Source organism: Phyllobates terribilis, unplaced genomic scaffold (genome assembly GCF_046119375.1).
Source record: "Phyllobates terribilis strain yellow unplaced genomic scaffold, ASM4611937v1 Scaffold_8__6_contigs__length_399053987, whole genome shotgun sequence".
NCBI classification, from domain to species: domain Eukaryota; kingdom Metazoa; phylum Chordata; class Amphibia; order Anura; family Dendrobatidae; genus Phyllobates; species Phyllobates terribilis.
In genome coordinates, this window is record NW_027362768.1 from 357,723,537 (window position 1) to 357,748,225 (window position 24,689).

Consider the following 24,689-nt stretch of genomic DNA (forward strand, 5'->3'; position numbering starts at 1 on the left):
TGAGGTGCAGGGAGATGGCCAGAGGGAACACAAAGAACGGGGTCCCGTTAAGTACTCTGGAATTGCCTGGGGGTTTGCTGAACCCCTCCCTGAGTAAACACAGGACAACGTGGGAAGTTACCCTGGCCCTGGTAACTTGAAGTCTAAAAATCGTGAGTAAAACCCTGAAGACTGCACCCCACTGTCTCTGTGAATTTTTACTGCGCCATCATCCCCTGCACCACCCTACACACCTACTTCATCTATAACATTCCTGCAATGCCCTGGAGCTAAGCTCTACCTGTGGAGAGCTAAACCAACTCTGCTGTGCTAACATCAGCTCCAGAGGACCTGCTCCGCAGCGGCGGCTCCCTTTTGCTGGCGTCACAAACTTTATATAAAAACTATGAATCCCCTGTAAATAACCCCTTTTGATTGTTCGCCCTGGATCACGGACCGGGTCAATGCCACTGTGACATCCCCTGCATCGACCGGCCCGGCACCGAGTACCCCACGGCCCAGGGGGCACATCATATACACTGCGCAAAAAAAACCAAAAAAACACTTAAACAACAGAATATAACTCCAAGTAAATCAAACTTCTGTGAAATCAAACTGTCCATTTAGGAAGCAACACTGATTGACAATCAATTTCACATGCTGTTATGCAAATGGAATAGACAATAGATGGAAATTATTGGCAATTATCAAGACACCCTCAATAAAGAAGTGGTTCTGCAGGTAGGGACCACAGACCACATCTCAGTACCAATGCTTTCTGGCTGATGTTTTGGTCACTTTTGAATGTTGGTTGTGCTTTCACACTCGTAGTAGCATGAGACGGACTCTACAACCCTCAGAAGATGCTCAGGTAGTGCAGCTTATCCAGGATGGCACATCAATGCGAGCTGTGGCAAGAAGGTTTGCTCTGTCTGTTAGCGTAGTGTCCAGAGGCTGGAGGCGCTACCAGGAGACAGGCCAGTACATCAGGAGACGAGGAGGGGGCCGTAGGAGGGCAACAACCCAGCACCAGGACCGCTACCTCCGCCTTTGTGCAAGGAGGAACAGGAGGAGCACGGCCAGAGCCCTGCAAAATGACCTCCAACAGGCCACATATGTGCATGTGTCTGCACAAACGGTTAGAAACCAACTCCATGAGGGTGGTATGAGGGCCCGACGTCCACAGATGGGGGTTATGCTGACAGCCCAACACCGTGCAGGACGCTTTGCATTTGCCACAGAACACCAGGATTGGCAAAGTCGCCACTGGCGCCCTGTGCTCTTCACAGATGAAAGCAGGTTCACACTGAGCACATGTGACAGACGTGACAGAGTCTGGAGGCGCCATGAAGAGCGATCTACTGCCTGCAACATCCTTCAGCATGACTTTGTACAGAACAAAGTATTCAATGAGAATATTTCATTCATTCAGATCTAGGATGTGTTATTTGAGTGTTCACTTTATTTTTTTGAACAGTGTATATTTTTTTCATGTAAAAAAACTGTAAAAAATAATTAAATATATATATTTTTGTTATCACTATAATTTTATTGACCCAAAAAAAAGTTAACTTGTTGTAAGAGAATGAGAAGTCCTAACAATCTGAACAGCCATGTTAAACCTAGCAGCCATCTTTTGCAAAGTTTGAGTTTTGCAGCTAATGAGATGCATGTTCTGCGGCTCTAGCCACAATGGAGCCATGGAATGATGTCAGTGCCATTAGCAGGTACGGTTAGCATACACAAAGGTTAATTGGAGCAGCTGCAGGTCATTGTGAAAGTAAATAAGTGGCATTATAGGGTAGAAAATAGTGTCATTGTAATAGTGGTAAAGAAATTAGGACAATACAGTTAGCAATATGTGAGGAATTATGAGGAAACCATCATTAGTTAAGAAGGACATGGGGATTCATGGATTGTAATGGAGTTTGGCAAAAATACTCATAAATATTGTCATGTTGCATTATTTGTTGTTCTAAGACGCATGTTTTCCCTGCAGTATGAGGTTATCATGTACAGCGGGTACGGAAAGTATTCAGACCCCTTTACATTTTTCACTCTTTGTTTCATTGCAGCCATTTGGTAAATTCTAAATAGTTGATTTTTTTCTCATTAAAGTACACTCTGCACCCCATCTTGACTGAAAAAAACATAAATGTAAAAATGTTTGCAAATGTATTTAAAAAGAAAAACTGAAATATCACATGGTCATAAGTATTTAGCCATGAGTCTTCTTGGGAATGATGCAACAAGTTTTTCACACCTGGATTTGGGAATCCTCTGCCATTCTTCCTTGCAGAGCCTCTCCAGTTCCATCAGGTTGGATGGTGAAAATTGGTGAACAGCCATTTTCAGGTCTCTCCAGAGATGCTCAATTGGGTTTAGGTCAGGGCTCTGGCTGGGCCAGTCAAGAATGGTCACAGAGTTGTTCTAAAGCCACTCCTTTGTTATTTTAGCTGTGTGCTTAGGGTCATTGTCTTGTTGGAAGGTGAGCCTTCTGCCAAGTCTGAGGCCCAGAGCACTCTGGAAGAGATTTTCATCCAGGATATCTCTGCACTTGGCCGTATTCATGTTTCCTTCAATGCAACCAGTCGTCCTGTCCATGCAGCTGAAAAACACCCCCATAGCATGATGCTGCCACCACCAGGTTTCACTGTAGGGATTGTACTGGGCAGGTGATGAGCAGTGCCTGGTTTTCTCCACACATACCGCTTAGAATTATCACCAAAAAGTTCTATCTTCGTCTCATCAGACCAGAGAATCTTATTTCTCATAGTCTGTGAGTCCTTCATGTGTTTTTGAGCAAACTCAATGCGGGCTTTCATATGTCTTGCACTGAGGAGAGGCTTTGTGGAACTTTCTCCCATGTCCCTACTGCATCTCTGGAGCTCAGCCACAGTAATCTTGTGGTTCTTCTTTAACTCTCTCGCCAAGGCTCTTCTCCCACGATTGCTCAGTTTGGCTGGATGGCCAGGTCTAGGAAGACTTCTGGTGGTCCCAAACTTCTTCCATTTAAGGATTATGGAGGCCACTGTGCTCTTAGGAACCTTGACTAATGCAGAAATTCTTTTGTATCCTTGGCCAGATCTGTGCCTTGCAACAATTCTGTCTCTGAGCTCCTTGGGCAGCTCCTTTGAGCTCATGATTCTCATTTGGTCTGACATGCACTGTGAGCTGTGAGGTCTTAAATAGACAGGTGTGTGCCTTTCCAAATCAAGTCCTATCAGTTTAATTAAACACAGCTGGACTCCAATGAAGGAGTAGAACCATATCAAGGAGGATCACAAGGAAATGGACAGCATGTGACTTAAATATGAGCAAAGGGTCTGAATACTTATGACCATATGATATTTCAGTTTTTCTTTTTTAATAAATTTGCAAAAATTTCTACATTTCTGTTTTTTTTTCAGTCAAGATGGGGTGCAGAGTGTACTTTAATGAGAAAAAAAATTAACATTTTAGAATTTCCCAAACGGCTGCAATGAAACAAAGAGTGAAAAATTTAAAGGGGTCTGAATACTTTCCGTACCCACTGTATACGCCTTTTGCCGCAATATGTAGTTCTTTTGTTTAAGCCATGTATAAAAAGGCTCTGATATTGTTGTTCGGGGCCAGTCCATCGCCACAACACATCCACACCATGGTCAGACCACCACCAGATATTCCAATGCTGTGTTGCTGATCTGGACACCTGCGAGTGCCAGTGCATTTTCCCTGTCTGCATTCTGAACTGTTCTGCCGCGTACCTCTGAATAAACTTCATTCTCTGCTTTAAAGAAGAAATTGTCCACACTGTTTTCCCAGCTCTTCCAGCTCTTGGTAAGGACTTTCTTACACATGTCAGTTACTCTTTGTAAAGACTAAAATTTAAAACCAAACACAGATTTAATCTTTTTTGCTCCTGCCTGCTACCAAAATAATGATAAATGATGATAAAAAAAACCTTAAAAACCCCAAAATTGTCCCAGAAAAAACAAGTCCTCATGCAGCCCAATCTGTGGGGAAATAAAGGTTATGATTATCAGAATATGGTGACAAATAAGTATTTTTTTAATGCAAGTTCTTCTGCAAAAGCAGCAAAAAATAAGAAAAAAATCTACAGTATATAAATTTGATATTGTCGTGATCATATTGAATAAAGATTCCATGATCAAAATATAGAATTGATTCCATCCAAACTGTAAAGAAAAATATATCAAAAAGTCGCATGTACCACAAAATGGCACTAATGTAAACTACAGCTAGTAGCACAAGCAATAAGCCCTCGTACAGTTCAGTTGTCCGAAAATTGCAAAATTATAGCTCTCAGAATTTGATGACCCAAAATCAGAAGATTTTTTTTTATCCATGAGCGTATTAATTGTACAACAGTAAACTATATAAATTTGTTATTGTCATATTTGATCTGTCCAAAACAAACTGTTTACATTCGCCCTGGGATAAAATGCTCTCACTTTTACTAAAGACATTATCACTCCTGGATCACACAAATAGAGGCCAAAACTGTCTGTGACACTATGGGGTTAAGGCTTGTGCGTTCTGCTATTTCGTCCTGTAAAGCAAAAGGGACGGTTCTGTGTCAGGACAGGAGGAGGTTGTGGAGAACATTGACGCTTCAGTCAGGACGTTGCTTATGACAAAATGAAGCCCTTAACGATGAATGATGGATATGGCACATCATGAGCGAGTATAAGACTAACCATGCAAACCATGAGATCGGCGAGAGGTGCTGAAACACCATCACTTCCCTGCACGATCAGCACCGGGAGCTCGGCTTATCTGACAGCTGAGCTCCTGTGGTAACAGCCATGGCCGGTGCTAGAACTGACCCTGGCTGATTAACCTTCCAGATGCCACGATCCATAGTGATCGCGGCATTTATAAGTTGTAACAGGGAGAGGGCTCCCCCTCTCACCACCATCAGCACCCCATCGACACAATCACCAGGAGTTGAAAGTTGTCATGGTACCCGGAGGTCAAACAATGACCTCCTGGTCTGCTAGGTACGGTGGCCTGTTAGACCCAGCCGTAGGCTGCCAGTTTAATATGATAGGTCTTATGCATTGCTATTGGTGTTGAGCGAGTATGTTCTGTTCCGAGTATGCTCGGGCCGAGCTCCGAGTATTTACAGCTGCTCGGTGATATGTTTGAATCGCTCCCGTGTGCATGATTTGCAACTGTTTGACAGCTTTATTACATGTGAGGAATGTGTAAGAAATAGACATTCCTCACATGTATTAAAACTGTCAAACAGTTGCAAATCATGCACACGGGAGCGATTCAAACATATCACCGAGCAGCTGTAAATACTCGGAGCTCGGCCCGAGCATACTCGGCGAAAGGGTTAACAGAACATACTCGCTCAACACTAATTGCTATACATGTGTGTTACAGTGCATGAGACCAGTGACCAGACAAATAAAAGTTAAAGTTCCATAGAGGGACTAAGAAAAAAAGGGAAAAAAAGTTAAGAAAAAAATCATAAAAATGATTTAAAAAAAAATAACCAAAGAACAAAAAATATTACACCAATAAATGTGCATATTTATTTAAAAACAAAAATAAAGAAAAAAAGTACAGATATTTGGAATCGTGGCGGGCGGAACAATGTGATGTATGAAACTGTCACTCAATTTAACCCCTAAAGTGAGCACCGTAAAAAAAAAAAAAAAAAAGTGGCAAAAACTTTTGCATTTTGCTGCCAAACAAAGAGGGGAATAAAACGAGATAAAAAAATTGTATATGAAATCCTGAAAAGATTATCTTGTCTGCTAAAAAATATTATAAAATTCTATGAAACACATGTATGTTCAAGACGTTCATCACACTCGTCAATATATTCCTTGAGGGGTATAGACTCCAAATTCGGGTCACATGCAACATGGCGTCTGCAATCTATTGCAGACAAATTTACGCTCTAAAAATCATACAGCGCTAATTCCCTTCCAAGCCCTGCATGTGCCCAAACAGTAGTTTTCTCAAAATTCTTTTTATTTCCACCACATATAGGGTATTGTTCTACTCAGGAGAAATTTCACAACAAACTGTGGTGTCCATTTCCACCTTTTACATTTGCAAAAATTTAAAATGTGGGGCTTAAGAGACATTTTAGTAAAGAAAATGTAAATTTTCATTTTTTTTTTCCAGGTTTTTCCAAGTTGAATTTATTCCTGTGAAGCGCCTAAATAGTTATCAAACTTTCTGAATGCGGTTTTGAATACTTAGAGGGATACAGATTTTAAAATGTGGCATTTTTTGCCAGTTTTCTCACATCTAGACGACTTCAAAAGTGAAGCGGTTCTAAAAATAAAGGTTTTCTAAATTTCAATGAAACAATGAAAAATTGCTGATAAACTTTTAACCTTTTCAATAATTTAGCAAAAAAAAGTCATTTCAAGAATGATGTTGATGTAAAGTAGAAATGTGGTGAATATTATTTATGAATTATTTTGTGTGGTATGACTGTTTTAAAAGCAGAACAAAATTAAAAGTTCGAAAATTGCACATTTTCCACATTTTTGTCAAATTTTAGATATTGTCATACATAAGCACAAATCGTATCGACCTAGATTTACTACTATCCTGAAGTACAATGTGTCACGTAAAATGACCTCAGAATCACTGGAATATGTTGAAGTGTTCCAGAGTTATTACCACAAAAAGTGACGCATGTCAGATTAGAAAATTGAGATTCGGTCATTAATATACAAAGTGGCTCGGTCCTTAAAGGGTTAAACAGTATGGGGCTGATTCATTAGGATGTATACGTAGTGGAATAATGGGCCCCAATGAAAATTTGGATCTGGACCAGAAAAGCATGTTGGCCTGATGTATAGGGTTCTGTAGAATTCTACATCCTATAAAGACATACCGTATTTTTTGGACCATAATACGCACTTTTTCCCTCCCAAAATTTGGAAGGAAAATGAGGGGTGCGTCTTATGGTCCGAATGTCTGGGGAGTTGCAGTGGTGGTGGAGTGGGATCGATGGCGGCACACACCATAAAAGCAGCGCACACTCCTCACTCTGCCTCATCGCCTACAGCCAGACACCGGCCCCGAGCATCTCACCTCTTCTGCCACCGCCAGGTTTCTGAGGGAGGGAACGGAGGCTTCTGCTTCTTACGATCCTGCTCCACCACCACCGCAACTCCCCGCTGCTGGAACACTCCGGGTTCACAGCATTCCTCCACTTCCGCCGGCTTCTTGAGGGACCCTACCTCCTGAGGGACCGCCCCCCAGGTAAGATACCTATATACCTATTCAGACTATAAGACGGACCACCATTTTATAAAAACATTTTTTTTCCTATTTTCCACCCCAAAATTTGGGGTGCGTCTTATGGTCCGGTGTGCCTTATAGTCCGAAAAATACGGTATGTGTTTATCTTACCTACATTAGAAAAAAGAAAATATGTAAACCTCATAGAAAACACAGCAGTAAGATCATTTTCTAGGTAAAACTTCTAAATAGTAATCAGAGAGTTACCAAATAACAATCATCACCATATTGCTACTGAACAAGTTCACTATACCAAAATTTATTAACCAGTCATAACAATTTGAAGGGGAAAAATGGCACCACACAATGACCAGATATTAGCACCACACAATGGCCATATATTATCACCACATAGTGTCTGAGTATAACCGCCATCTTGTTACTGAACAAAATCTTCTGCTCTGGGTGCAGAAGTGAGTATTTTGACCATATCATCATTTTTATGCAGAGCTTCAACCTCCAAGCTATATAAACTTGAATGCTTATTGGATGAAGCAGATTATGAAAGATTTTAAAAATCGCCTTCAAATATTGAAATTCTACTCTGTAAGCTCTGGCCAAGGTCATTAATAAATATGTTAAAAAGAAAAGAGCCCAATACAGATCAATGTTAACTGTGACCCAATCATAGCCAAGCTTACGCCAGAAATATACTCCAATCAAGGAGTAACATTTATGCTGGAAGTACACGGCACATGTAAGATACATCTAATACATCACGGACACGTGGACAAGTGCTTGTGGCCAGGGACGGTACATCTCCCTGACGGCACACTGGGTAAACATAGTGCAAGCCGGGTGCCCAGTCGGACCTTGGGACGGAACACATCCTCCCCACACCGAGGATTGCGGGCCCTATGTCAGTCAGAGTTGCCCCCACAGTGTACAGCTCCTACGCATCCTCCTCCTCCTCCTCCTCATGTTCAGCCTCCATCTCACATATCAGCACATCAGTTACAAGCTGGAAGCACTGCAGTACTGCCTCAGCCAAACGGCAACAGGTTGTGCTGAAACTCATAAGTTAGGTGATAAACCTCACACTGCTTGTGAGTTGTGGACAGCTGTGAAAGAGCAGGCAGATCTGTGGCTGACACAGCTGAACCTACATCCAGGCATTGTCGTGTGTGACAATGGCCGTAACCTGGTGGCGGCTCTGAGGCAAGGCGAGATCACACACGTACCATGCCTGGCTCATGTGCTTAACCTTGTGGTTCAGCGGTTTCTTAAATCGTACCCCGAGTTGCCAGATCTGCTCGTCAAAGTAATCCGCCTGTCAGCTCATTTTCGCAAGTCGGCTACAGCTTCCGCCGCCCTTGCTATGCTGCAGCAGCGTTTGCAGCTTCCGGCACACCGACTGGTGTGTGATGTCCCCACACGTTGGAACTCTACCCTCCACATGTTGCAAAGGATTTGTGAGCAGAAGAGAGCAGTTGTGGAGTACCAGCCGCAACAAGGCAGTCGATATTCAGGTCAGACTCCACACATAAGACCTCAGGAGTGGACCTGGATGTCTGACATATGTACCATCCTGACAAACTTTGAGGAGTCCACCAAGATGGTGAGTGGTGATGACGCCATCATTAGCGTCAGCATCCCACTTGTCTGTCTTTTGCAATGCTCTCTGCAGAGAATTAAAGAGGAGACATTGCAGCCAGAGTATGATGAGATGGATCAAGAAGCCGTAAAGGGCGATTACACACAGCCCAGCCTCATCTCATCCCAACGTGCATTGGGGGACAATGAGGGAGAGGAGGAGGAAGAACAGGAGCTGGTAACATGCGCTGTAGATGGTAGTACCTGTACAACTGTCATACCATCGGTTCAGCGTGGGTGGCCTGAGGACAGGGGGGGAGGAGGAGGAGGAGGAGAGCATGGTCAGTCGTCATCTTGGTGAGGACACGGAAGTCTTGCCCGTTACCAGTCTGGCACGCATGGCTGACTTTATGTTACAAGGCCTTAACCGTGACCCTCGCGTTGTCAAAATGTTGGGTGACAGTCATTACTGGTTGGTGACACTTTTAGACCCCCGCTACAAGGAGAACTTTCACTCTCTTATTCCTGAGGTGGAGGGGTCTACAAAAATGTGGCAGTACCAGAAGGCCCTTGCTGCAGAACTGTTAAAAAAATTCCCATCTGAACACGCTAGCAGCAGAGGTCACAGTTCGTTGACCAACCAAGGCGTACAGGCGAGAGAGAAGCAACTGCAATCCAGCAGAGGCAGGGGAACACTGTCAACATTCTGGGACAGTTTTCTGAGACCCGCCCCACTTACAGGCCCTGAGGCGTGGGAAGTTTCAAAAGATGGTGAGGGAGTACCTTGCCAACCTTACCAGCATCCTCCGTGAATCCTCTGTGCCTTTTAATTATTGGGTATCCAAGCTGGACACTTGGAATGAACTCGCTCTGTACGCCTTGGAGGTCCTGGCCTGCTCTGCCGCTAGCGTGTTAAAGGAGCGTGTTTTTAGTGCCGCTGGGGGAATTATAACTGGTAAGCGCACTCGCCTGTCAACTGACAATGCTGACAAGCTGACCCTTATCAAAATGAACAAGGGCTGAATTGGGCCAGACTTCTCATCACCACCAAATGACAGCAGAGTAACATAAAGTCAAATCCACTGTGTCATTTCGGGAGGTGTATTCCCATGCACCGCTTCACATCCACACATGGGTATACGCTTCCTCATTTCGGCTGTATTTTGTTCTTCTCCTTATCCTCAGCCTCTACCACCACTATACCACCAGGGTGACCGTGGTCCGTGTTGAAGCACTGCAAGTTCCTCCGTCCTAATTTTTGGCAGCTTTTGCTTGGAAGGCATAGGCAAAGACTATGGGAGACCCACTCCCCAATAATGGGAATAATGTTTTGAATATGCTGTACTGCATGTCTCTTGTAAGGGGCATTAAAATAGTCTTGCTAAGCTACTGTGACCTCCACCACTCTTCCAAGATAAATTGATATTGTCTTTTCATTCCACTTTGACCTCCACGTCTCTTCCAAGGGTCTTTAAAACAGTCTTGTTAAGCTACTGTGACCTCCACCACTCTCCCAAGGGGCATTAAAAGCGTCTTGTTAAACCACTCTGACCTCCACGTCTCTTCCAAGGGGCATTAAAACCGTCTTGTTAAACCACTCTGAACTCCACGTCTCTTCCAAGGGGCATTAAAACCATCTTGTTAAGTTACTGCGACCTCCACCACTCTTCCAAGGGGCATTAAAACAGTCTTGTTAAACCACTCTGAACTCCACGTCTCTTCCAAGGGCCATTAAAACCGTCTTGTTAAGCTACCGTGACCTCCACGTCTCTTCCAAGGGGCATTAAAACCGTCTTGTTAAACCACTCTGACCTCCACGTCTCTTCCAAGGGGCATTAAAACCATCTTGTTAAGCTACTGTGACCTCCACGTCTCTTCCAAGGGGCATTAAAACCGTCTTGTTAAACAACTCTGAACTCCACGTCTCTTCCAAGGGGCATTAAAACCGTCTTGTTAAGCTACTGCGACCTCCACCACTTTTCCAAAGGGCATAAAACCCGTCTTTTTAAGCTACTGCGACCTCCACCACTCTTCCAAGGGGCATTGATATTGTCTTTTTATTCCACTGTGACCTCCACGTCTCTTCCAAGGGGCTTTAAAACCGTCTTGTTAAGCAACTGCGACCTCCACCACTCTTCCAAGGGGCATTGATATTGTGTTTTTATTCCATGTCACCTCCACGTCTCTTCCAAGGGGCTTTAAAACCATCTTGTTAAGCTACTGTGACCTCCACCTCTCTTCCAAGGGGCATTAAAAGCATCTTGTTAAACCACTCTGAACTCCACAGCTCTTCCAAGGGGCATTGAAATGTTGTTTTTAATTAACTCTAACCTCCACGACTCTTCCAACGGACATTGCAATTCCTCCTAATTTTAGTCAGCTTTTGCTTTTCAATGCATAGGCGAACACTAAGGGAGACCCACTCCCCAATAATGGGTAGGAGGTTTTTAGTACGCTGTAATCCACGTCTGTTTCAAGGTGCATTGCAGTTTCTCAGAATTTTTGGAAAGCCTTCCATTCACTGCTTAGGCCAACAGTGTACAGGAGACCCAGTTGCTATAAATGGAAAAAATGGTTTAGTTAAGGCCCTCTACCTCCATGTCACTTCCAAGGGGCACTGGAGTGCCTCGAAATTTTTGGTAGGCATTGCACTCATTTTATGCCCTATAACTGTGTAGCCGAACCGTTCCTTTTGGTACAGAAACATATCCTACAAGACATGTGTGGTTGACTGGCCTGATATTGATGTGAATGGTCCCTGTTCCTCCTGCTCTTTCTCCTTTGCCACCACCTCATCCATTATTCATCACCTGAAGCTTTGTTTTAACGGGAGTCATAGAACTGGGATAGTAGCAGGAAAACATCCAGCAATCCTCAGAGGAGGTAGGATATGCGCCAAAACCCTGACCACCTCAGGCCTAGCCGCAACTACATACATGCGCTTGCATTCCAAGGAACAGAAAGCTAAGGAGATGGATGGCCTCATGATCATGAATAATTTACTCGTTGTGTAGGAGGCCCACCACTGCTGCTGTCTACCTTCTGAACTTTGTGTTGAAGCCTGATTGACCCAGGACCCGCAATCCTCTATGTCTGGAGGAAGTGTTGCATCCCAGTGTCCAACTGTGTCCCGGCTTCCACAATATTAACCCAGTGTGACGGCATCAGTCAGATGGACCATTCCTGGCCACATTCATATGTCCACGTGTTTGTGGTTAGGCTGTCCTTCAAATAGGGGCAGCTGGGGACCGTTTATGGACACCCGGCCACCCCCAGGTGGCTGGGGACTGTGTGTGGGCACCCGGCCGCGGGGTGGCTGGGGATGCCATGACATGGTGGCCGGCGTCTGCCTCCACATGCCTAAAAGGCCCAATTTTAAGTGCAAGCAAGCTAGCAGTATGGTATTGCAGCCTGGGGGTGGTCGGGTGGCAGGCTGCATACTTGCGCTTGCATTGCAAGGAATGGGGGAGGTACAATTGAACACTGCCCTGGGACAAGGACTTGCATGGGGATAGTTGCAAGTCTGCATCTTCTGATGCGGCAAGGATCACTTCTGATGGGCACACTTTTAGGCAGTGACCTGGGTGTCAGAGATGCTTCCAGGTATCTTCCCCATGATGTTCCCATGTCTTTTCAGCACTGTATGCATGTGTCACACAGCACATGGCAAGATAAGATTGTAAAATGATAAAATGACATTTCCCGGTGAATGCATTTGTCACGGTTGAAAGCAATACAAAAGTGCAAAAACGCATAAAAAATGCTACTTGTGAACATAGCCGAAGGTGTGGAGGAATATTTTTGTTTTTGGTTATTTATTTTACCTTATACACAAGTCTTTACCCTGGAAAGGAAGTTCCTTAACATATTTCACAGGAAAACCGTTTCAGTTTCGTTTTTGAACGTTTTATTGTGTGCCCGTAAAAGTGGCTTAATACCTCTGACCACATTGTTGACAGCAGTGACCTGGGGGTCAGAAATGCTTCCTGGGGCGATGCAATAGGTACTCAAAAGAAAGACCTACTTCAATTTTGCTTAATCGCGCGGTCCGTCCTAAAAATTCCCCGGCCAATGGCCGGAGGACTTCCCCTATAAATGGCACCTCCTCCAATATGGAGGTGCCCGTGCAAGGTTGTTGCTTTGTGATTCTTACTTTGCTTCAGCCCCCAGGTCCTCTGCAAGTCAGTCCTGTCCGCCAGTCTGATCTTCAGTCCAGTCCGCCAGCCTAACTACTCTCCAGCCCGACAGTCTGTCTACAGTCCAGTCTGCCAGTCTGTCTATGGGCTCTGCCCACCTGCTAACCTGGAAGCACCTGCCTGTTACCTGCTGTGCCTGGCAGCCCGCTTACCTGGAAGCACCTGCCTGTTACCTGCTGTGCCTGCCAGCCCGCTTACCTGGAAGCACCTGCCTGTTACCTGCCGTGCCTGCCAGCCCACTTACCTGGAAGCACCTGCCTGTTACCTGCCGTGCCTGCCTGCCCGCTTACCAGGAAGCACCAGCCAGCTACCTGTTGTGCCGCAAGTTTGCCTACCCGGAACACTCGCCTGACTATCTGCCTGCTTGTCTACCCAGACCACCAGTCAGCCTGCCAGCCGAAGCTCATCTGTTGTACCGGTCAGTTCCTGCCTCCTGACCCGTGGGATTCACCTGCTCTCATACAAGGTCAGTCCCAAAGTGGCACCTGGTCCCTCTGCTCGGTTCCTCCCTGGTTCACGGAGTCGACTGAGCCACCGTGCGACCTTGGTCGGACCGAGTTGATACGAGTTGATACTTGGCACGCCCCACTGGCCCCTCCTTGCACCGCAGCACAGAGGTTCCACCACCCGGATCTGTAACACCATCCAATGATTCCAGAACAACATTCAGAAAACATTAATTATTTTCCTGGGACTTTGGGTGTTATCAAAATAACTCTGCTCTGGGAATCTGTATGTAATATAAAAAAACTTTTTCAGAAAGTTAACACTAAAATTCTCCAATGTGCCTGGCCAGCAGAATCCTATGGCCCTTAATAATGATTAGGTACAGTGACGTACCGTCCTATATAATGGACAGGGACTATTTCTTGAGCACTTTGGAAGACTTCACTTGGCAACCCGTTTTCCTTTTGGCTTCCATTGATACTAAAAGTCTGTACACCAGGATTCCCCAGGACGGGGGTCTCCATGCGGTCCAAGACATTCTGATTAACCCAAATACAAATGAACAATTCATTGTATTTATGAGCGAAGCATTACATTTCATACCTACTGCTAATGCTATTAAATTCAATAATAAATGGCATCATCAGCAGTTCGGCACCGCGGTAGGATTCCTCGTCACATGTATTTGCACCGCTATTTTATGTCCGTTTTTGAAAATAATTATATTTTAATCTATAGTCATCCGTTCATCAGATTTATTTGTATTTTTTGCTGTTTTGTGGATGACATTTTTCTGATATGTTCTGGTACAGACTCACAATTTAACCAGTTTGTTAATGATTTAAATAATATTGAAAAAATGTATATGAAATTTACTAGCAAGTTTAGTGATATCAGAATAGAATTATTAGAGATTTCAGCCTCTATAATTACCAATGAAATCATTACTAAAAACTACAGAAACTAGTCTTTCCTGCAATAAGAAAGTGCACATGCTCCACATGTAGAAAATCCAATCCATACAGTCACTTCTTGTGAATGCGATGTATATATAATATTATGGAGAATTTCATGGAACAGGACACATAATTAAAAGAAAGATTCACAAAAAGATGGTACCCAAAAAATGAATCCCAGAAGCTCTGAATGGAGTAAGCTCCAATTGCCTTTTATATTCTAAAGATGAAGAAAGAAGAATAGAAAATCACTTTTGCTTTTCTGTTAAACACCGTCTCTTACCTGCGTCTATAAAATCAGTTATTTATAAAACTATTGGCATATAATTGAAAATTATCCAGATTATAAAGTAGTGGCCTGAAACGCAATTGCAATAAAAAAATACATTTTAGTGAGGAGCCGCTTTAGTGATAGGAAAACCACCTGGTTAGAAAAATCCGCACCAAGCGGAAATTACAGATGGGGCAATTGCACAATATGTGATTATAATGCGAAAACGAACTACATCAGACTGTGAAACATAACGCATCAGGGTAATGAGTTTATTTCATGCCAATAAACATCATAGTCTATGTCCTGCTCTGTGAATGAGGAGCGTTTTATATAGGAAGAACAATACGTAACCTACAGGTCTAAACAAAAGGAACATTTTAAATCAATTAATACAGGAGCTTTTTCTTCTCATTTAATCGAACATATAAACACCAAGAAGGGAAAATTAATATATTACAGTTTGCAGGTTTAGAAAAGGTCCCATCACCACTCGGGGGTGGTGACAGACATAAGATCCTATTAAGAAAAGAAGCATAATGGATCCTCCATACTAACACATTAGGACCTCTGGGGTTAAATGCTAAATTTGACATGAGAGTGTTCTTCTAATTCATATTTTGTCCACTTGACCTTCCTCTATCGAATGCAGCAGAATAAGTTTCTACCATGACACTTTGTAGCAGGGCGTATATAAGGCATACACTGATGTCATGATAGACTCGGGCCAGATGAAGCGTTAGTCACAGTGCGAAACGGCCGATACCTTTTCATGTTGCCCGTGTGCACATCCCATCCACCGCTGCACAGAAATAAAGTATATGGGCATTTTACTTCCAGGGTGACTGACATGCTTTTGTCTTTTCTCTGAAGATCCTGTATGTGGACTACACCTTTCAGAGTGTCCAGCACTGACCTTGTGATCGTATATCCTGGGAGATCCATTATATACATGACATGGTTGCTCTTCCAGTGCAGCCAAGTGATCCATAGTGCTGGCCAATTTCTTTTTACTTGTTTCCTCGCAGTAATAATACTGTAACATTACATCCATAGAGAGATAAAGCCATGAAACTACGTCATCCTGTGGCTACTGCAGGGTATTACATCACTGTGGACAAAACACCACAGTATAAAACCCACTGGAGAATGTAGAGATTTATATACTCTTGTATGTAGATGAAATGTCAGTGTGGCCTCTACACAACACAGGGCTGTGGATAGCGGCAGTAGGAGGCAGAATGTGAAATATAAGGATTAGTTCCTATTTTCATTCATGTACATCACTGCAGATATACACCCATCAGCCATAACATGAACACCACCTGCCTAATATTTTGGGTACTTTGGAGACCTCAGTGATGTTTGCCGTGTAGCAGGGGGCATTCTCCTAATGAAAGGGACCTCTGCCAGTAGGGAACATGGCTGCCATGAAGGGAGATACTTGGTTTTAGATGAGTCCTGGGACGTAATATCAGGTTGGTAAATTCATCTTAGTTTAGTGAACAGGACGGTGAGGGGAGGACACAGAAACATTCACCTCGTGGGCAATATGGGCCTGAAAACACCGGGATTTACTTGTCTTGACCTGTGTTGTGGTGTCATATACTGGAGCACAGAACTATTTCTCTTATACTTATTTATTTGGGAAGTCACTGTTCCTCTTCCATCTGCAATCTTTACGTGTACCCTAATGTCACAATTGATTATTTCTGCTGCTATATTTAGGCGATTTGGTGTCCTCCTTACTATATTCTGTAACACTGCTGTGTTCCTCCATCTCCGATTGTTATTTTAATATGTCTTTGTGCATATGTTGTTTTTAATCAGATCATGTCCAGCAATTTTGTATATCTAATAAAGATACATTTATTTATTAAACTTTATATTTGTTGGTGCATCGGTCCTTGTTTTTTTTCTAGGTGCTCATAGTTTTTTGGACAGTTAGATGCACAACATTTAGGACCCATCAGTAGAATCTTAAAAAAGGTATGTTACACTGCAAAACAAAACTTTTCTCATACTGGGTCATCTGATTATGTCAAACTTAGACCTTCAGCGGTTGATGACATCATCGCTTACGCTCTGACTGATGATGTCACAATGGCGATGATATCACAATACTATGGAATTGTAAAGTTAAGATTCCACTGTCACTTTTCTTACTTTACCTTCAACTGTTGAAGAGTGAGGACGACTTTTGTGTACTTAGCAAATTCTTTTTCATTGATATTAACTTATCATGGGAAGAAAAAGGAAGTATGGTGAGGAGAATAAGAGGAGCGCTAAAAAGAGATGCATGGAAGAGAGTTTTTCTCAGAGAGGAGAAACTTCTCAGGACATTATACAGGATGTACCTGTTGAGAAGACAGAAGATCCCTGTACAACATCTTTTGGGCATCCTCTACAGAAAAAGACCCTTAAGAAGGGGAAAAAAAGAGGGAACACATCTCCTGAGAAGGCAGATGAAACCCCAAATAAGAGAGGGAGAATGGTGGAATCTGAGAGTGGAAAGGATGATACCTCTGTAATAAGGTTTAGCGGGTCAGCTAAAACAAGGAGTTCTCAAAAACATCATGAGAGTGGTGAAGATCTAAGTTGTAGAGAACAACTTAAGAGAAAGAGGACATCTGACACTGAGACCACTACAAAGAGAAGACGTGAGAATGACAAAGCCATCTACCAAGCTCCAGAAGGTAAAGTCTATAGTCATTAAGTCACAGACCACATCCATGCTTTATATAGTGTTAATTTATTTTACAAAATGTAATCTAATGACATAATCGTATCCCGTACATCTTACCATGTACATCAGAGCTCTCCACCTTCTATACTTGGGGCTCTCCGGCCGGAACATGGTGGTATCCAGCTTCATCATGTTCAAAGTTCATGACTGGGTTAAAATAATTGTCAATTTATTGTAGCATTATATGCGAGTGCGACAGTAAGATTAATTGTTAGTTCTTCTGTTTTTCTTTCTAGGAAAGCGTTTCAGACCCACCAGCGTTTCAGACCCAGTGACTACCCGTATTTCCCTGGAGAGTTTCACCTTTACCAGGAAGCTTGGAGAGGGCAGCTTTGGCAAGGTGATGCTGGCCACACATAAAACCAGCGGACATCAGCTGGCGATCAAGATGGTCAAGAAGAGGGAATTGGTGGAGAACGCTAGACACGCCATCCGCTTAGAGAGAGAGGTCCTGGAAATCACTGGAGAGAGCAGATTCTTCACACACGCCTATGGCACCTTCCAGACAGTGGTAAGAGACTCCTTTCCTTCTAGAAATTCCCCCTTTCCCCCCATCATGTTTAGTTGCTTCCATTAGAGTGCAAATCCAATCTTTGCCAGTGCAAATGAAAAGATCTGCTGTGTGCCCTTGCCGCCATTACTGATGACTATCGTTAGTGGATTTTGACTGAATCTTGAACTCGTACGCCTCCAGAGTTTGCAGATCATGGGGCCATTTTTTCCTGAACATACAGTATAGTTCCCAGAACCATGGTAAATGTTATCAGGATGGATAAAATCCACATTATTTAACATCATCTTCCCTCCTTTCACACAGGACTATGCATTTTATGCCATGGAATATCTGAGTGGTGGCGACTTGACTGCATTTATCAATTCCAGAGCCCCCCTGGATGTCTGCACGACCAGGTAAGAGAACAGCAGCTCTGTGACATCTGTGGCCGCTGTCTCCCATCATAGTTATTAGTGGTTCTATAGAAGTATTAATGCTGATAGGATTTTTTTTCTTCCTTCTTAGGTTCCTTGCAGCAGAAATCTTGAGTGGACTAGAGTTTCTCCACAGCCAGGGGATTATTCACCGGTAATAAGTCATTTCTTTTTTATACATAGGAGAAGGTTTACTTTGTAAAATAGTGAAATGTGGCAGAACTAAGTAATCCGATCAATAGGTGGTGTAACGTCAGACAAAAGTCACTAAAGATGCTCCAAATTTACTGTGATGAAATTTGGTGTGTTTTCAGACAGTCTGGTATACGTCTACACAAGACGGGATTAGTAACTCTGCCCCCCAGTGTTTAGTGAGTGGTCCTGTGCAGCCGCCCCCACAGCAACCCAAGCACTACAACTGATCCACGTCTGATTCACAGAACTATTTTTCTTTCTTTTTTCAGGGATTTAAAACCAGACAACATCCTTCTGGACAGCGATGGACACGCGAAGATCGCTGATTTCGGCCTTGCTGCAATGAATGTATTTGGCTCTCAGAAGATCAGTGACTTTGCCGGCACTCCCGGCTATATGGCTCCTGAGGTGACTATGTGACTACTGATATCTCTTATCTTATTATCCACCTGTGATCTTCACTTACTGTGGAGCTTGTGCAATCACAGACCCATCACCACAGCGGCCCTCATTTACTAACGCTGTCTAATTGATGGACTGTGTAAAGGCCCCCATACATATAAGACGTAGTCAGCCGAACCTGCCAATATCAGAAGTTTCAGCAAACAGTCTAATGTGTATGAGGACCTCTCAAGTCTTCACCCGGGAGGAGAAAACCACGGCACATCGGATTTCCAATGACCGATCTTTTGTTCTTCGGAGGAGTCTAGCAGCTTCTTTCTCATCGAGAACAAAGGAGCTCTCGCCCGAGCCGTGCATTCCTGTTTATGGGGGAGGTAGCTAACAACGATCTTTTGGCCAACATCTATCTAATGTATATGGGGGCTTAGGAGTGGAGGAACACTACTGGTAAATCTGGCCACGGTTGCTTTGTCTCCCAGGATGGAAAATGTACTAACTTATCCTTTTAATCTGATTTTTCCACAGATGCATCGTCAGCAGCCCTTTAATTACATGGTCGACCTGTTCTCTTTTGGGATCACAGTCTTCCAAATGGCCACAGGATCTTACCCGTTCTATACTGGTCGGAATCGACTAATGATTAAGCGTTCAGTGCAGCATGATAAACCTCGCTATCCGAACACCATGGATTCTAACATCAGGGACATCATAGAGAGGGTGAGTAATTAGACCCTTATATCTGGAGACACAGAACAGATAGGACTGTCATGAGTTGTGATAACACGCTGAACATTTCATCACCATTGTGTTGGGTATTTCAGCTTTATCCAATACAAGTGATTGGGACAACGCTGCAGCCCCCGGCACAGCCCCTCCTATATGTACAGCGTTCTTATGTACAGCCTTATTCATACTATAAAGAGGCCGCGGAGCTCACCAAAACCTCTTCAAACAGCTAATCATCATGATCATTGGGCATCGGCCCCCGTCTGATCTACTACAGACGGCCTATCCTATCCTATCTTAACCTGTCCTATCGTATCCCATCCTGTCATGTCTTATCCTGTCCTGTACTATCCTGTCCTGTCTTGTCCAGTCTTATCCTATACTGTCCTGTCCTATCCTATCCTATAATGTACTTTCCTATCCTATCCTGTACTATTCTTTCCTATCCTGTACTGTACTGTACTATCCTGTCCTGTCCTGCCCTATCCTATACTGTACTATCCTATCCTGTACTATCTTGTCCTATCTTGTCCTATCCTGTCCTATCCTGTCCTATCCTGTACTATCCTGTCCTATCCTGTCCTATCCTACTTCTCTCTAGCAATAGTTGTTATAATAAATTCATCTTTCTATAAGAAAATGAGAATACATTTGTGACACTGATGTTTTTCTGGGATTATTCATATGACTACTTGTGATATAATAATGGTTCTTATATATTTGCAGCTCTTGTGTAAATCACCAGAGAAGAGACAGGTTGCTTGCAGCAATTTAAAAGGACATCCATTCTTCTCGCCCATAAACTGGGAGGAATTGGAGGCAGGAAGGTTACGTCCACCATTTACAATGACACCTGTAAGTACGCAGCATTATTTTATTATACTGTCACCTCCTCGTCTGTGTAATGTGACAATATGTGTAAGAAATACTCAAATAATGAGTAATAATCATACATAGTGTAGGCCAGAATGTGTTTATCCTCCCCTGCTGGTAAACGTGTGGAATTACAGCATGGGGCAGGATGGGCAGGCCTTTACATATTTCTCAAAAGTGTAATTATTGTCCCCAATTCTCCAGACGGCCACTTAGTTAAAAACTTGGATCCATTAGGCTGCGTTCACACTGTCCATTTTTTTGGTAAAAGCGCCATAATGCTCTTGCCATTTTTTTGGGAAAACCACAACAAAAGCATGCATTTTTGTCGATACTGTGGCAAAAGAAACCAATGTGGTTGTAACGTGTGAGCGCAGCCTAGTGGTGCAGTTGTAGCCGATGTGCATACCGCAGATTGCCAGGCACCACCAGTAGTTGACTTGTTCTCAAGCTAAAAGTACCGGAGGATCGTGGTGATTAGGGGTAATCTGCACATGGTTACCACGGCTCATCCACAATCTGTACAGGTGCCCTAAGGAGGGGACTAATATAATGAAATACCTAATGAATTAACCAGACTGATTTGTCTTTCTTCTATAGATCCCAGTGATGCAAACTAGCAAACAAATTGAATTGCAGCAAGTGATGTCCCGCACTGAAGCTCGGAAACCACCTATAACCCCGGAGGACCAGCGGCTGTTCTGTGGCTTCTCCTATATCAGCGACAGGTGGAAGAACATTCAAAGCCGCAGAAATAACAGCAATGGAAATGTAAAGCAGTTCCCTTCCCCCAATACCTGACTACTGGGTCAGGGAGGCATGGACCTGGGTGTGGTCTGAATAAAACAGGCGGGGTCTGTTTGAATCCCACCCCTGAGCTTTACCATTGGTCTCTTGTCCAGAGTTCTTCCACCTACTCTGTTACATATCAGAGACCATGACCTCCTGCATTCTCTGTTGCTGCCCCATGCCTCATCTGGTGGCATGCTGCTTGGAGATGTAGGACCATCATACTACAGGACGGCACGGTGGCGCAGTGATTAGCGCTGTTGGCGAGCAGCACGGTGGTCCTGGGTGTAAATCTGGGACACCATCTGCACTGAGTTTGTATGTTCTACCCGTGTCTGTGTGGGTTTCCTCCGGGTACTCCGGTTTCCTCCCACAACTCAAAACATACTGATAGGAGAAAAAAATAAAATTATTAATTATTGAACATCATCATCATGTACCTCGTGTATTTCTGTATTTATTACCAGTAAGTGATATATAGAAAGGTGGTAACACTGCACATTCTGTCATGACTTTCATATCCTATTACTTATAATGTCTACAGTGACATAAAACATTAATTTCTCAATAAGTAAGTTTTGAGCCTCTAGTAGTCTGCACAGTTACAATGTAACACGTAAACTCACCGGCTCCTTCCTACAGCCTCCCTATACGTTGTTATTGCTTCCTCCTGAGAATGAGGTTGTGTTGTTACTAGAACTCCGGGTTTTCTGTTCCTACGTGTGTTATGGGAATCTTACTTAGCTGTATATGTACAGCGGGTGATGGTTGTGAGTGCATGGAGTGGGCTCAGGAGCTGTGACCGGGTCATACAAGGTGGGAGTGGGTTGGGTACACAGCTGACTCGTGCCTCTAACTGACTAAGGTTGTATTGTTACTAGAACTATGGGTTTATGGTTCTGAGTCAGGGGCGCATCTTCCTGCAGCCTCGAACTCTGAATTATCACTCACTTCCATCTCTCCATGAGGCCAAATAAAAATAATGATAAAAAGTGATCAAAAAGTCATATGTATTCCAAAATGACACCAATAAAAACAGCAGCTCATTTTACAAAAATACAAGCCCTCATACAGTTCTGTTTACAGAAAAATGATGAAAAAGCTAGGACTCTGACAATATGACGAGCCCCTAAAAAGCTAATAAAAAGTAATTAAAAAAATATACACTGCGCAAAAAAACCCAAAACACTTAAACAACAGAATATAACTCCAAGTAAATCAAACTTCTGTGAAATCAAACTGTCCATTTAGGAAGCAACACTGATTGACAATCAATTTCACATGCTGTTGTGCAAATGGAATAGACAATAGATGGAAATTATTGGCAATTATCAAGACACCCTCAATAAAGGAGTGCTTCTGCAGGCGGGGACCACAGACCACATCTCAGTACCAATGCTTTCTGGCTGATGTTTTGGTCACTTTGGAATGCTGGTTGTGTTTTCACACTCATAGTAGCATGAGACGGACTCTACAACCCACAGAAGAATTACCTTTGGAAGAATTACTTGCGTTATCAAATAAGAGAATCACAGTTATGGGAGCGGCCATCTTGGGTTTGGCGGCTCGGCGTCCTGTGCTCTGAGACACGCCCCCAGAGGCTGGTTGCTAGGCAGCGCCTCTGGTCAGCAGTGTAGTGACCCTAAGAGCTCATTTATCAAATGGTTGTAATAGAAAGGGGGACAATCTATATAAAGGGTCTCCTGTCTATATATACTGTGTGTAGAGCCAGAGAGAAGGCTACAGAGTGACCACAGCATGTATCACCCATATCTGCGAATAAAGATCCACATTTACATCTCGTGGCTAAAAATGGAGCAAGTTAAGAGTTGAAGCAGCGCTCCAGTGGAAATAAGTGAAAAAGGCCGACATTATCCATCCAGATCAGATGGGGGAATAAAGTGCGCATCACTTATTTTCAGTGAAGTGCTGCTTCCATTCTATTTTTTCCTAATTTGAAGGTTTTTGGCCGGTTGCTGATATTTTTTCCATATATCTCTCTATATCTATAGCAAAAAAATGGCAGCCAGCTCTCCAAAAAAAAATATAGACTTTATTAGCCCGGTGTGGCGATGTTTCAGTTGCAGACAACCTTCATCACTGCTTGATCACTGCACCGCAACCGAAACGTCGCCACGCCGGGCTAATAAAGTCCATATTTTTTCAAAGATCTTTTGGAGCGCTGCCTGCCGTTTTTTTGCTATACTGTCTATACTTATGGATATCTGTTTGGGGGCCTTGCACCCGATATTTTGAAGATATGGTGATGTTCCAATTTTGACTCTCTCTATATCTATAGATTTATATATAGCGCAACTTTATGTAACTGCACATGATGTTGAGCCCCTCTGTCTATATAACACACGAATGCTTATATACAGTATATATAGCACTGTCTCTTGCTATATATAAATATGTATGTGTACACAAATATACCTGTGTAATATATAGTAGTATATATACAGTATAGACCAAAAGTTTGGACACACCTTCTCATTTAAAGATTGTTCTGTATTTTCATGAGTATGAAAATTGTACATTCACACTGAAGGCATCAAAACTATGAATTATGTGGAATTATATACTTAACAAAAAAGTGTGAAAGAACTGAAAATATGTCTTATACTCTAGGTTCTTCAAAGTAGCCACCTTTTGCTTTGATGACTGCTTTGCACACTCTTGGCATTCTCTTGATGAGCTTCAAGAGGTAGTCACCGGAAATGGTGCTGGACTAGCCGAGCATGTGTCCAGACCGAAACCCTGTTGAACATTTGTGGGGCATCCTCAAACAGAAGGTGGAGGAGTGCAAAGTCTCTAACATCCACCAGCTCCGTGATGTCATCATGGAGGAGTGGAAGAGGATTCCAGTGGCAACCTGTGAAGCTCTAGTGACCTGCATGCCCAAGAGAGTTAAGGCACTGCTTGAAAATAATGGTGGCCACGAATCATCTATTTAATTCTCTTCCTCTTGTCGGAACTAATCCTCACCTTTAGCTCTACTCAACTGGCACTTCTGTTTGATTTCTAATTTTTGATCTTCCTGTAATATCTTATTTCCAGATGTTGTTCCACCATTGTTGTATCTCTGATTTGTCTTTACTTTTTTGATTCATGATAAATAAATAATTTAAATCAAAACGAAAATAATGGTGGCCACACAAAGTTTTGACACTATGAGCACAATTTGGCCATTTTCAAGTAGGGGTGTACTCACTTTTGTTGCCAGTGGCTTAGACATTAATGGCTGTGTGAGTTATTTAGAGGGCACACCAAATTTACAAGCTGTACACTGACTATTTTACATTGTATCAAAGTGTCATATCTTCAGTGTTGTCCCATGAAAATATATAATAAAATATTTACAAAAA